Source organism: Myotis nattereri, assembly GCF_964212035.1.
Source record: "Myotis nattereri genome assembly, chromosome: 4".
NCBI classification, from domain to species: Eukaryota; Metazoa; Chordata; class Mammalia; order Chiroptera; family Vespertilionidae; genus Myotis; species Myotis nattereri.
In genome coordinates, this window is record NC_138079.1 from 33,686,937 (window position 1) to 33,701,649 (window position 14,713).

General features: G+C 38.9%; 1 protein-coding gene across 2 annotated transcripts in view; it reads left to right on the plus strand.

Annotated features, from left to right (window-relative positions):
• Positions 1-14,713, plus strand: part of CWC27 (CWC27 spliceosome associated cyclophilin) — a 183,927-nt gene that overhangs the window by 74,774 nt on the left and 94,440 nt on the right. The window lies entirely within an intron of this gene.

Below are 14,713 nucleotides of genomic sequence, written 5' to 3' on the forward strand. Positions count from 1 at the left end.
GACTGGGAATCAAATCATTACTTCCTGGTTCATAGCTTGGTGCTCAACTATTGAGCCACACCAGCCAGGCAGGATCCTTTCGACTTGAATGATAAACCCCTGCTTTTCTCTAAGGGAGCTGTGTAAAACTTCTGGATCTTTTTTCAACATATCATTAAGAACTTAATTTACTTAATCTGTATTGAGTAGTCTCATATGCAAAATTTTAACATAATTTCTGCTTCCTTCTCCTGCCCCCATATTTCACTTTATAAAATTTTTTTAAATGTTAATAGTGGTAAAATACAAATAACACAGAATGTATTATCCTAACCATTTTAATTATATATCAGTAGTATTAAGTATACTCATGTTGTACAACCAATCTCCAGAACTTTTTAATTTTGCAAATCTGAAACTTTACACCCTTTAAACAGCTCCCCATTTTCCCTTCTTTCCAAGCTCTAGGCAACCACTATTCTACTTTGTGTTTCTACAAATTGGACTAATCTAGATACCTTATATAAGGAGAATCATACAGTATTTTATTTATTTCACTTAGTATCATGTCTTAGGGTTCATCCATGTTATAGTGTGTGTCAAAGTTTCCTTCTTTTTTAAGACAAAATGATATTCCATCATATTTCTGGACCACATGTTGTTTATCCATTCATTCATCGATGGACACTTGGGTTGCTTCTGCCTTTAGCTGTTGTGAATAATGCTGTTATGAACAGGAGGGTGCAAATATCTCTTTGAGATCCTGTTCAGTTCTTTGGGACAATTACCCACAAATGGAATTACTAGGCCATAAGGTAATTCTACTTTTAATTTTTTGAGAAACTGCCATACCGTTTTCCATAGAGCTGCACCATTTTACATTCCCACCAATAGTGCACAGGGTGCTGAGTTCTCTGCATCCTTGCTAGCACTTGCTCTTTTCTGTTTGTTTGCTTATTTTGCTAGTAGCCATTTGAGTAGGTGTGAGGAGTACTAACATAATTTTGACTCTAGTGCCTTGTACAATACCCTACGCATAGCAGCTGATTTATAGACCTTATGGTGGAGATGTCCTACAACTTTATGTTATGTTTCATACAGTGTTTGCCTTATAAAGTTGATCTTGGATAAAGATTCTTAACAGAGTCAATGTTCTGTGCTTTAGGATAAAATAAAGACACAATTTAGAAATAGCTCTTCTTATGGATGCTGCTCTATTAATATTCCAATTTTCAGCACCAATGCTGACTTTTATGTGCTATTCTCATAAATACCCATCACTGTCCTAGCTTAGGGTCATAAATTATCCATGGCTTTTGTAGTGTGTTTCTCTCTTTAATTCCAGCAATTTGTATAGCACTTGTGAAAGAGAAACTTGCCGATTCGTCTATAAGAAAACTATGTAGTGTACCTAGGAATTAAGGTTGGTTTTTGTTTTTGTTTTTAAGAATCCTGTCAAAATAGAATCTAGTTTGCTACATTTAGAGTTGTGGTGTTTAGTCTTTCTCTTCTCCTTTTCTCCCCTGCAGTGCCTACAGGCTGATATGAGATCACTGGTGCTCTGAGCCAAGTTTATAGTTAGTGTGGACATGTTTAAATTTTTGGTATCTTGACTAAATGCTTGGTAACTTTAATATTAATGGTCTAACAATTAGTAATTCTTGGCCTATGGAAAAGAGATTTATTGTTGTCATATTTGGAAAAAATGAACTGGGAATAAATAAGAAAGTAAGAGCAAATAGTTTTCACTCCTAAGTAGTTATGTTTTAAGTAGTTTTTTATTAGCAATGAGAGAAATCAACATTCTGAGACTTTGTGCTTGCAACTAGATAATATAGATCTTTCTCAGAACATGTTGGTGTAACTACAGGTGCTGTGTAGCTGTTTCACTTTGTCTAGTGTTGATATAGAGCAGGGCTCCCTTCTGTGTTTAAAATAAGGAGGTTTCAATTAATTTACTGCTTCTTTGAGAGCAATATAATAAATGTGTAAGGTATAATTGTACTCTGTTATGAGCAAAAACCAAACGCTATGAGGCTCAAACAAGTAGAACACCTTTTAATCTTACAGAGATAAGTGTTTATTAAATAACTAGAGGCCTGGTGCATGAATTCATGCATGGGTGGGGTCCCTTGGGCTGGCCTGCAGGGATCAGGCCCCAGCTCGCACCCTCAGCCTCGCAGCCTCACCTGGCACCTTGCCATGGCCTGGTGCTGCTCCCTCACCTGTTCCACCATCCCGCCTGCAGGGCAATCGATCGGGGCTGGGCCTCCTGCCCGGCTTCCTCAGTGTCTGCCGGGTGGCAACCTCACCCCCCACAGCAGCCGCTGGTCGCCATCTGCAGGGCGATCAGGCCCCTGCTCTCACCCGCCTTGGCCTGGGACAGCCCACTCACCTGCTCCACCATCCTGCCACAGTCCCACTCTTGTCAGGGCCCATTGGGGCTGGCAGTGCCTCCACTGCCACCCGCTGCCAGTACCGTGTTGCTGATGCCTGCCATGTTCCACGCCGCCCCCCGTTGGTCAGAACAGGTCATAGTGAGCGGTCAAACTCCCAGTAGAACAATTTGCATATTAGGCTTTTATTGTATAGGACTAGAGGCCTGCTGCACAAAATTCATGCAAGAGTAGGTCTTCCTTCCCCCAGCTGCCAGCATTGGCTTCCCTCTGGCACCTGGGACCCGGGCTTCCCTCGTAGCTCTGGCTTCGTCCAGAAGGTCATCCAGAAGAACGCCCAGTCTAATTAGCATATTATGCTTTTATTATAATAGATGACCAAGGCAAACCTGCACAGTGAGCAGTTAGGGATAACCTGGTAACACTACACCTACATAAATTATGCCCCACCATGACCATTTCACAAATAATATTTGGTTAAATACAAAAAGAAAGCTTCTTCAGGTTTGCCTTTTTACTTAATAGGACAAGACAGATGAGGGTATGGAAACATGAATAGCTATCAGATTGAACACATGGAAGTAACCTTTTTTATTCAGGCATTTTTTCTGACACTTTAGACACTTGCTTTTATAAAATATAACTCTTTCTTGATTTAATGCAGTAATGCTTTAGGCCTCCAAGGGATAAGCAAAGAAAGAAAATAGCTGTTTGTAAAAAAATCTGTAATAGGGGCGGGTCAAACGTAAATTCAGCTATCAAAAGGAAGATTGGCTTAGGGGGAATTATTAATATCACTATCCTCTTTACTCCAAAAGCTTATAGATCATTCTTTTGGATGCAGATTTTGTGCCTTTTTTTTTTTTTTTTTTTTTAAGATGACTGCTATCGTCAACATTAAGGATTTTTTTAGCAGACACCTCACATTCTTGTAAAAACGAAAAAAGTGTCCTTTGGTGGACCAATCCCATCATTAGCACTCATCAAGTAAATCAGTACTTATGGACACAATTGATTTGTTCTAATTGTCTCAGTTTTTAAAATATTAAAATGTTTATGCTTTAATCAAAGCTTTTATAGGATGGATATATATATTGTTTACTTGTTTGTTTTAGCAATAACCATGCCTCAGATAAACCTCATTGGCTACGATACTGCCACTGCACAAAGCTTAGAATATATTTTCAAAAGTGAATGCAAATGCTTTTTCTAATTAGCAGAAACCTTATAAAGCATTTACTGTAGAACTGATATAGTTCATTTTTTAAAATTTTCTCAAAACTATATATATTTTGAGAGCTGTTATGCCACTTCCATGCTTATCTTAAAGAAATTTGGGATATATATGAGAGGTTCCTAGATTTTAATCTGAACTTTTAATTGTTAAGTTTTTCAAAACGTTTTTGTTTTTTATTGGTAACACTTGGGATAAGAAATTTTTGAAGTTCTCTTATTGCTCTAGTTGCAAAAAGTAATCCTAGGGAAAATTTGGGGACTTGGATCATTCTAGAATATCATGTCCATTAGAAGAAAAGAAGATCGTGTTAAGTCGGTTGTAATTTTAAGGGATAGAAATTGAGTTCAAAATAAGCATTACAAGGAATATTTAGAGGCAATAGAATTGAATTATTCTTAGTTGTCTTTTCACAGCCTTTCTGTATAATAAATTCCACTTCTTATAATTCTGAAAATCAAATCTACATTAAGTTTTATTATTTCTGTAAATGATCTTCATAGAATAACACTATGTGAGGAGCCAGATGTTGCTAGCCCAGTTTGAAAATATAAGTATGTTGATAAAAATCTATAGGTGTGTAAAAGCCCATAAAGAATAGTGGTATTTTAGTAGCAGAGAGAAAAGTGTCAGTTGACAATGCATTTTCCAGTCTATTCACCCTGAGAAAGTACCAGATTAAAGATGTTGTAAGCTCTCGCTTGATTTAAGGTTTGAGTAAGTTAACAGCTGGGCGATGTATTGTTTTAAATAATAAAGTCTAGGCAGCACCATTTATTACCGGTTTAAATTTCAGTATTCAGTTCATTTATCACTGCCTAATAAAGACTGTACTTCCTTTTCACCACATTTACTCACTGACTGGTGTTCCACCATGATCCAAAAAATAGACAAAGACTGATGCTTATGTGTGGGCAGAATATGCTCAGTCAGGATTGTAACTGATGGCTACCAGGTTTCAGAAATCCAGTAATGCAGGCCTATAAAAGTACAACCCCTGACAAGAACCTACTGTTAGAAAGTTAAGAATCATATCCACAAAGGACCTGTTAGCAGCTTTTGGCACCCTGGAGAGTATATTAAGTGCATGTTCCATGTTAATACCCAATTTGTTGACTTTGAGAAAAGGAGTCAAGATAATACTCAATGTAGTTGCATAGATAAGATAGCATTACTAAAATACTGCAAGTCAAGGATTCATTCAAAATGGTCTTAAAAGTCAGGGGCAGGGGGAAGACTTAAAAATGGAGTCATTTAGTCAGGTCATATGTATCAAAAGTGGAAGAAACCCTGCATCAGGAGTTAGTGACAGATCTAAGTCTCATTGAAAACTCATTTGGGCCTCATTGTGTGTTCTTCTGGACTTGATAAATGATTATTGGAATTTTGATTGCACTTGACATCATTTCAGTGTCAGTTATACCTTAAGGGATAGTAAGGACTTTTACAAAAATAAAATTTTCAGCTTATTAAAAGACATCATTTATAAAAGTAAAGAGGTGGCCACGGATTGGTAGAAAATATTTGTGACATGTACATTTGATAAAGACTTGTATCTAGAATCTTACCATTCAAAAATAAGAAAAATGTTTAAATGGGGAAATGACTTGAATAGATATTTCACAGGAAGACAAGTAGGTGGCCAATAAGCAAGTGTTTAGGGAAACATAAACCATTATGAGATAACACCTAGCAGACTAGCTAAATAAAAAAAAAAAAAAAAAACAACAAAAAGAAACGAGAAAACCTAATTTTAGCAAATATGTAAAAGCAATATATGATAAACAATTTGACCATTTTTATGAAGTTAAGCTTACATATACACTGGGACCCATCGTGCCTAGGTATTTTTCATGCTCAAGTATTTATCAAAGAGAAATGAAAGCACTTTTTCCACAAAAATACTTGTACATGCATGTTTATAATGGCTGTATTTATAACTAGAAGCTCAGTGCACGAAATTCGTGCACAGAGGCAGACGGTCCCCTCAGCCCAGCCTGCACCCTCTCCAATCCGGGACCCCTCGGGGAATGTTCAACCACTGGTTTAGGCCTGATCCCGCAGGACATCCTTCTCACAGTCGGACATCCCTCTCTTAATCCGGGACCGCTGGCTCCTAACTGCTTACCTGCCTGCCTGCTTGATTGCCCCTAACCACTTTCCCCTGCCAGCCTGATCATCCCTAACCACTCTCCCCTGCCTGCCTGATCGCCCCTAACCTCCTCTGCCCGCCTGCCTTAGCACCCCTAACCCCTCTGCCTGCCTGCCTGATCACCCCTAAATGCTTCTGCCTGCCTGCCTGATGCCCCTAACTACTCCCCTGCCGGTCTGATCACCCCTAACCATCTCTGCCTCAGCCCCTGCCACCATGGTATTGTTCGAAGGACATCCAGAAGACGTCCAGTCTATCCAGTCTAATTAGCATATTAACCTTTTATTAGTATAGATCAGTGATGGCGCACCTATGACACGTATGTCAGAGGTGACATGCGAACTCATTTTTTTTGGTTGATTTTTCTTTGTTAAATGGCATTTAAATATATAAAATAAATATCAAAAATATAAGTCTTTGTTTTACTATGGTTGCAAATATCAAAAAATTTCTATATGTGACATGGCACCAGAGTTAAGTTAGGGTTTTTCAAAATGCTGACACGCCAAGCTCAAAAGGTTCGCCATCACTGGTATAGATAACCAAAAACTAGAAGCAACCCAGATTTTCATCAATAGGATAATGGGTAAACAAACTATATACAGGCTATCCCCAAATATATATACACTTTACATCATTTCAGTGTCAATTGTACCTTAAAGGGATAGTAAAGACTTTTACAAAAGCAAAATTTCAGCTTATGAAAAGACATCATTTATAAAAGTAAATAGGTAGCGATAGATTGGTAGAAAATAGCTGATAGCTGAATTTTGAAAATGAAATGTATATTAATAAACACTACCTTTATAATTATTCCAAGTGTGTGTATATATTTTTTGGGACATCCAATGTATCCATATTATACATAGAATAGTAGTCAGCAATAAAAAGAAACAACTACTAATGCTATAGTACTTTCTGTGGGTCTTGAAAAACACTTTGTGCTGAGGGAAAGAAGCCTGACACCAAAGAGAACATACTGTCTGATTCCATTCAATATGAACTGTTAAAGCATGCAGACCTAATCTACAGTGATAGAAAACAGAACATTTTGTGGGCAGGGTGTGAGGAGGTGGCAGGCATGGCAGAGATGACGTACAAAGGAGTACAAGGAACTTTCTGAGATGATGGAAACATTCTAGGAGTTTGGGGTACACAGGTGTATACTTCTGTCAAAACTCATTGACACTTAAGATACACTTACATTGCATCTAAGTTACAGTGTATCTTCAAGAAAAGAAAGAAAAATTTTAAATATAGGAAGACCTGATTAGAATTCAGAGGGGAATGGCAAACATTACTAGGAAGTAGGCCTGTCGGGAATAGTAAAATTACTAGAGTGTTTTGAGCATATCGTTAAAAAGCATTTATATAAAAGTTTGTCTAAGGAAAGTACTGTGTATACAAGCATTAAGAAGATAACATTCTGGAAGTAGAATCAGATGATTTCTTATCTTTTTCTACTAAGATTCTATTATTATTATGAGCATTTATTCTGTCCCAGGGACTGTACTGAGCCCTTTATGTTGATTTTCTTATTCTTAGTGAGACCTTTTCCAGAGAGTGTGAAAATTTAAAATGTGATTGTTCATTTATTTTGACTTTTGGACTGTAATACCAGCATTTTGTTGATAAAGTAAAAATGTACAAATAATCCTATATAATAAAAGGCTAATATGCAAATAGACCAAACGGCAGAACATCCGGTCACAGTGATATATGCTGACCACCAGAGAGCATGGAACATGGCAGGTGTGGGCCGCAGCAAGATGGTGGAGCAGGTGAGAGGGGGTGCCAGACCAAGGCGGGGCGCCAGTCGCTGTCATCGGGGCAAGCCTGTGTTGGTTACTGAAAATTCTTTACTCCCAGGTGTCACAGTCCTGCAGGCGTTCACACCTGCTGCCAGCGCTGGCCCCACTTGCACCTGCTGCTGGCACCAGAGCCACTGCTCACACCCACTGCTGATCAGCAGGTATGAGCAGCAGCTGCCAGCCCCAATCACCCCTCAGGGCTTCTCCACCTCCCCCCTGCTCCTGGGAGGAGATCTGGGCCGGCAGCCGCCTCTTGCACCCGCTGCCAGGCACAGCCCCACTCACACCCACTGCCAGTGCTGGAGCCACCGCTTATATCCACTGCCACCGTCAGCCCCACTCACACCTGCAGCCAGCGCTGGAGCCACCACTCGCACCCGCTGCCGGTGCCCAATGCCGGTCCCAATCGCTTGGGCGCCATCAGTGGGTACAAGTGGCAGCTGCCTGCCCTGATCACCCCTGAGGGCTTCTCCACCTCCCCCTGCTCCTGACGGGCGATCGGGCAGCAGTTGCCGCTCACACCTGCTGACTACGCCAGCCCCGCTCGCACCTGCTGCTGACACCAGCCCCAATCACTCCACACCTTCAGTGGGTGCGAGCAGGGCCAGCACCATCAGCGTGTGGGAGCAGTGGGAGCGAGGCTGCCGAAAAACGGGACAGGGTCTGCAGCGGGAGGGTCCGGGCAGGGGCGCAGAGGATGGGCCAAGACCCACGTCTGTGCCTACTGCAGCCTCGCGGCCCACAATTCCTTTCAAGGTGCCCAAATTTGTGCACTGAGCCCCTAGTCTATAATAATAAAAGCGTTATATGCCATTAGACCAGACATCCTTCTAGACGACCTTCCAGATGAAGCCAGGGCTGCGAAGGAAGCCCACGTCCCGGGTGCCTGGAAGAATTAGAATATTTAACATGATGACATGAGATCTTAAAATATATTTAAACCCTCAATGTGAATAAAATGCAGAAATCTTAGCATATGTAGTAAATAAAACATCAAAAATCTACATCTGTCTAACAAAGCTTTTGTCTACCTAGGCTGCTGAGCCAAGTCCTTTATAACCCATGAACTTCCCTACATGTGATTTCAAAGCACACCACCCTCTATGACAGATGTCATCAAGCTAGATTTTCACATTTTTCTAGGTGTTTTGAATATGTTTTATGTTGGATAGCTGTTCAACACAGCTCATTGAGGTGTTTTGGTTTTTAATGTTGTTAATATAACAGCATTAATCTTTTCTGGTTTAAAATTTCCCATAAAAATTTTGAGTGGATACTTAAAATATATAACAGTATGTTTTATTTTATTTAAAATGTTTTTTAATTTATTTTTTATTATAGTCCACATACAATATTATATTAGTTTTAATTATATACCTTACAAAGTGATAATCCCAAGAAGTCTAGTACCCTTCTGACACCGTACATAGTTATTACAATATTATTGACTGTATTTCCTGTGCGTTACTTTATATCCCTGTGACTTTTTTAATAGCTGGATATTTGTACTTCTTAATTTCTTTCACCTTTTTCACCCATTCCCCCTAAAATCCCTTCCATCTATCAACCACCAATTTGTTCTCTGTATCTATGAATTATTTTTTGTTTTGTTTGTTTACTGTTTTTTAGATTCCACATATAAGTGAAATCATATGATATTTGTTTTACTCTGTCTGACTTAGTTTACTTAGCATAATACTCTCTAGGTTCATCTATGTTGTTGTGAATGGTAAGATTTCATTATTTTTATGACTGAATAATATATCCACTATATATATAATAAAGAGGTAATATGCAATTGACCGTCACTTCATCACAAGCTGGCAGCACCCATAGCAGGGGCGGGGCCGGCCACTCCACACTCTTGTGACCAGAGTCCCCTCAGCCCCGCCGGGGGCCTCAGGTCCTCCTGCACCCCCCACTGACTGACAGCTTGCCCAGGCTCCTCCAAGGAGCTGCCCATCCCTCTCTTCCTCTCTCCCTCGAAGCTGAAGCCTGACTGTGGTGTCCAATAAACTGGAAGTTATAACTCATGTCGTTGAGAGTATCCTGCATTCCTCAGCCAGGGCCGGCCGCTCCTCACTCTTGCCACTGGAGTCCCCTCAGCCCCGCGGGGGGCCTTGGGTCCTCCTGAACCCCCCACTGACTGAGGCTCAGGCAAGTTGCAGATGGCGGTGCCCGCTGCCCAGGGCCACCCCGAGGCGCAGGCAAGCCTTGGATGGCGGCTGCTCAACCGCCCAGGGCTGGCCCGAGGCACAGGCAAACCTCAGATGACAGCTGCCCTGCCGCCCAGGCCAGCCAAGGCTTGTGCTGCTGGCAGTGGCAGCAGCAGACGTGTGATGGGGGCGTCGCCTTCCCCTATTGCCAGGTTGCCTCCCGCCCCTGAAGGCTCCCGAACTGTGATAGGGGGCAGGCCAGGCTGAGGGACCGCCCCCCTCCAGTGCATGAATTTTCATGCACCAGGCCTCTATATTCATATCTTCTTTATCTTTTCATCTATCAATGAACACTTAGGTTGCTTTCCTATCTTGGCTATTGTAAATAATGCTGCAATGAACATAAGGATGCATCTATCCTCTCAAATTAGAGTTTTGTATGCATTCTAAAGATTTCATGGAATTTCTATCAAAATACCAATGACAGTTTTTACAGAATTAGAATCAATAATCATGAAAGTTAAATGAAACTACAAGAGACCCAGGACAGCTAAAGCAGTATTGAGAAAGAATAACAAAGTTGGGGGTATCACGCTACCTGATATCAAACTATACAAAAGGCTACAGTAATCAAAAGGAGATGGTACTGGCACAAAAACAGACCCATAGATCATTAGAACACAATAGAGAGCCCATACAGAAACCACAGCTATGTGGCCAACTAATCTTTGACAAAAGAGGCAAGAATGTACAGTGGGGTAAAGACAGTCTTTAATAAATGGTGTTGGAAAACTGAACAGATAGATACATGCAAAAAAGAAATGTAACTAGACCACTATCTTATACCTATAAACTCAAAATGGATTAAAGACTTAAATGTAAGTCCTGAAACCATATAACTCCTGGAAGTAAACCAGGCAGTAAACTATTTGATATCACTCTTAGCAATATTTTTTGGGTATGTCTCCCCAGGCAAAAGAAACAAAAGAAATTTTAAGTGAATAGGAATTTATCAAACTAAAAGTTTTTGCATGGCAATTTGTGTTTTATCAAGCCCTCCGGTGATTCTGATACCTGCTCACGTTTTCGAACTACTGTTTAAACTATGTTCCATTGAAAACACTTTTCACTGTTTTCTAAGGAGTCTTTAAGCTCATATGTCCAGGCAACTCATTTGTTTATGGTGCTGAGGGTATAGTATGTGTAAAATATATCCTTTTTATTCTCCCGGGTTTATACTTTGCAGTTCTATTTATTGTACACTATCCACCAGGTAAGCTAAAGTGTTGCCTCATGTGCTTTGCTGTTTCTGTGTCATTATATTTGAATATGCCATTTCCTCTGTCCAATCCTCACTTATAAAAATAAAAACCTTTTAGAGTTTGATCTGTGGATAAAATGAGATAACATACAGAGATGTGCTTAAAAGCACAGTACTTGGAACATTTTCTTGAATACAGAAAAAGATAAAAAGTAACCTTGTGAAATTTCAGTCATATTACTTTATTGATCATAATTTTTTTAATGAATTTACTCCATTAAAGAAAATTTTAGTTTATTGACAGAATGAAGGGCAAATATTGAATCCTGCCACATATCAACAAAAATCAGTAGAAGTACATGAAGGCCAAATGAGCACCTTATTCTATGAAATGGTAGCTCTTATTCATGAAGCATGAATCAAGCCTAAATTAAGAACTCATATAAATATAAATAAAGCATCTTTTCCAATTGGACTGAACTAGTTTGGATTTCACATTAGCTAAATTAAAAATATGTTTTTATTAGGTGCAAGTAGTTTCCAAAGTGCTTTTCCTGGCTCACATCTTGTCCTTATTTTCTTGAAGGGTTGGTTAGCATAGTTCAAGCGAAATTCTTGGTCCTGTTGGTCTGCCAGGTGGTAACAGAATAGGAAACCCACAGAAAGGTTAAGTCTGCGTAGACTTATGGAAAAGAAAACTGGCCTTCCCCGCAGCAATAGCCTGGGCATTAGTCAGTTCTGCATCCAGTCACCATTGTCTCTGAGGATGCAACTTGTTTTCAGCTAAATGCCAGCGAGCGTTCTAGCAGTAGAACGCTAGATTATCTGCAGATTAACTTAGAGAACATCTTTAAGCCACAATGTAGGTAAATTTTTTACAAAAGTCAGGATGCACACTTCATGGCCCCTCCTGTGGCTTAGAGCCTATTGTGTCCATAATACTTTTTTACTGTATTGTGTATGTTGTGGAGGTTTACTGTTTACTGTTGAAAAAAAAAAACAGGTAAAATCTTTCTTTCCTTCTTTTCTCTTCTCACTGCCTTGTTTACTTGCTGAAGTCTTCTCCTTATCTCTTGCCCCCCATGGATCTTAGAATAGGAAAGAGCTTTAAAAAGTGTAAAGGTTTTTATTCACTCTCCAAAACACCTTCTTAGTAGCATAGTGGCCATAGAACAGAAGCATAAAACAGCATAGTTCCCAAAATGTGTTGTTTTGAGATGTGAGATCAAATTTGAACAACATGTTTTTGAGCGACTTGGGCTTGTAATTTTATCAAAGTCATACAGTGAATTTATTTATCCATAGTGATGGATAATACAATTACAATGGAAATTTTTAGAAACTTGCTTGAAGTTTCAATACTGTCATTATGGTAACAGACTTATTAAGTAGTACAAATTGGACTATACCCTATGATAAAATTCACTTGTCTTGTAAATAGAAAAATATAAGCATTATATAAGCACTCATTCAATTATGCCACACCTTTCTGAACTTAATCACTCTGTTAAAGAAAAATAGTCTAAAGTGTTTGAGGTTATGCAGTGAGAACATTGTGGAAATAAAAAAGTTTTAACAACTAGATTCTTAAATCGGTAAAAATGACCTGGACATTAGATTATGTTCAATTGATTGGATTTAACTTCTTAGTTGCAGTTCTTTATTTTAACTTTAGAGAAGGGCACAGAAGGAACAATGAATCATAATACCTACTGCAGATATTCAGGGAAAATCATTTGAAATATTCCATCTAGAAAAGAAACTGTTCTCTTTTTATCCACTGAGCCAAACCAGTTAGAGCAGAAACTGTTCTCTTTTTAAACAGAAGTAGATTTATCTTTATAATGAAAATTGAGTTTACAAAATTGTTGTCACATGGTATTGCACTCTACAAAACTAACTAGTTTTTATTTTGATAGAACTTTCAAATATTTCTCTATTTTTTTATATGTTGGCATGCACACACACTCATAAACATTATTTTATTTAAGTCAAATAATACTTTGTCTCTATATGTAATCTATGTTATGTAATGTGATTATTTTAAAAAGACACTTCCCATTATAAACAATGTTGTAATGAACAGCCAGAACATTCTTCACTTGCATTTGTCCAGGTACTTGAACACTTCCAAGTCCTTAGGATGCATTCCTGGCATTGCTGAGTTGAAGGATACACACTTTTAGCATTGAGGCATTCTGACAGTGCTTAAGAGAAATGAATTATTTTTTAGTGTTAAATGTACTCTTTTACCTACCAAAATGATGAAAAGTTGCCATACTAAGCAGTCTAAAAGAAAAATTGCCACCAGCAATTTAGTTTGATTTGATGTATTTACTGAATGCTGAGTACTGCTTATGTGTCAGATTCCCTGCTAGTTATGAGGGTTGCAAAAGTAAAATGACTAATGGAAATTACAAAGAAGTAACAGGCAGTTAAAATATGATAGGGTAAGTATGACAGTAAGGATAAATATAGAGAGTTTGTGTACCAGTATCAGGAATTCAAAAGTCTTTGTAGAGAAAGTGGCCTAGAAGACGAGATCTAAAGGATAAGTGTGATTTATGAGAAGAGAGGCATGTTTTAGGCCATGAGGATTAGGTATCAGAGGTTATGATGTATTCTGAGAATTAATATGACTTTAGAATGTGTGGAATGCATGCAAGGGGTGAGGCACCAGAGACAGAGCTAGAGAATAAAGCAGAGCTGAGACCATGGAGAACCTTGTAGTAGAGTTCCTGAGTATGGATTCAGAGAATTAAGGGTGCTATAATAAGGAAGCAATGAGATCAAATTTGAGCTTAAAAAATTAAACTACTTCTAATTTGAGAAGTAACTTGAAAGCAAGCAAATCACAGAGTCCCAAGGTCAAACGTTTGTGGCAAACTTGATTTGGAAAGGCATCTGTACCAAGAGTCCAAGCTTACCAATTAGACAAAGCAGTAAGGAAGGGCAATTTTCAGAGACAGGTAAGCAAAAGTACCATTTATCTCATGGGTCTTCTTGAAAAAGCAAGCAAACTATTTCCCAGGGGACATGGGAACTGCCACCCACCACCCACTCTCGTCTAAAATTAGAATTAGAAAAACAAGGTATAATAATATTATTATTATCATCACCATCATCCGCTTGTAGCTATTATGAGAAAGACTACACTTAGGTATTCTTAAGTATAGACCTAAAACAGTGACTCATTATTGAGCAGAATAGAAGCTCATCATATGCTTCTCGCCTTCATTACAAATTATTCAGAAGCCATGTGGAATGGGCTTGTAAGTGAAGGAGTGACTGCAAGGTCTCTAAATGCAGTGAATAAGAAAGGCAGGGCCAGCAGTCCTAGACTTAAATTTTGAAAAGTTTCAGTGATTTAATAGGATCACCTACATGCAACTACATTTGTGAAACACTGTAAAACTTTTATGATCTTTTAGAAGCCAATTTGTAGAATTCTAATTCACACTGACGAAAGTCTAGCTGAATGCCAGAAAAACTTCTGCCTCATTTCCCCCCTGTTTAATCCATACCATATATTGTATTTAAAAATTATTTATTCAGCCCTGGTTTGTGTGGCTTAGTTGGTTGGAATGTCTACCATACACTGAAGGGTCATGGGTTGGATCTGCAGTTGGGGCGAATGCGGGAGGCAACCAGTCAATGTTTCTCTCTCACATTGATGTTTCTCTCTTTCTCACTCCCTTCTCCTTTCTCTAAAATCAATAATTTA